Raw genomic sequence first — 1,327 nt, forward strand, 5'->3', positions numbered from 1 at the left:
TCACGGGCCCAGCCGCTCCGCGGCATGTGGGATCTTCCCGGACCGGGGCACGAACCCGCGTCCCCTGCATCGGCAGGCGGACTCTCAACCACTGCGCCACCAGGGAAGCCCTCAATGCAGTCTTTTATCTATAATATTCAATATTCTCACTTTTAACAGAAGAACATGTGCTTTCTACTGCTAATAAAATTCTTGTGGTGGTGTATGAGGTAACAATGAAAAATTTTGAGGGGCATATTCAATAAAAGGCAATAATTCCCAAGTCTGGATTGCCCAGCCCAACCTCTCTCTTGAATGCTAGATGCATATTTTCATCTGTCCACTTGTCCCAATGGTTCTTCCATTTTGATGTGTACTAAACACTGACCCTTTTCTACAGGAGCTTTCCATTCTCAGTGCCAGGAGAAGCTGGGTTCTTCTCACAGTTTTCCTATTTTCATCTATTGGACACTATGGATCTTGCCCTGAGACCACTTCTCTCTTTGCTCTGGCCATTAAGAAACTGAAATAGGGAATTCCCTGGCATCCAGTGGTTAGGACCCTGTGTTTTCACTGCTGAGGGCCCAGGTTCCATCCCTGGTCAGGGAACTAAGATCCTGCAAGCTGCGTGCCAAAAGAAACTGAAATCAAGCCAAATCTGTTTCATATTGAGTAGTTATATAAATCATATAACATGCATTTTGAGTGCCAATTTTAATCTTGCTTCAACTTACTTGTCTTGACCTCTATTTCCTCATTTCTTTTTTTAACCTGTTGTAATGTTTCCACCCCTGCAAGGCACTCCCAAATCCATTTACACAAAAGAAGGAGAATAAATAAATAAGCTACATTTGAAACTGTAATTTTCTTCCCACTATCGTCTTCTATACTTAATGCTGTAAGTTTGAGTTTTCCCTTTTCCTCAGCCACTACTTCTGCTCATTCTCTCTTTTAAATATCTCTGGAAACCACTTCTTGTTTTCTTGTTCTACTGCCTTTGCCTTAATCCCAGGTAAGCCACCTGATTAGCCTCCCTTTTTAAACTCTTATTTTAATAAATTCCATACCTAGTAATATGATTATTAATTTCCTGTTTACAAATGCAAGTATTATTACTTCTTTGCTTAAAAACTTTTAATTAGCTTTGTATATCCCACAGGCTAATCTAAATTTCTGCCGTGATGCACAAGGCCGTTCATTGTCTGGTCCCAGATTTCCTTCTAGGCTCCTCCTCTGCTCTTCCTAATAACCCTGTGCAACCAATCATCCAATAACCCTGAACTGCTAATAATGTCCTGAATGTGTTATATATATATATATATATATATATATATATATATATATATAA

The sequence above is a fragment of the Physeter macrocephalus genome, chromosome 11, assembly GCF_002837175.3.
Source record: "Physeter macrocephalus isolate SW-GA chromosome 11, ASM283717v5, whole genome shotgun sequence".
NCBI lineage: Eukaryota > Metazoa > Chordata > Mammalia > Artiodactyla > Physeteridae > Physeter > Physeter macrocephalus.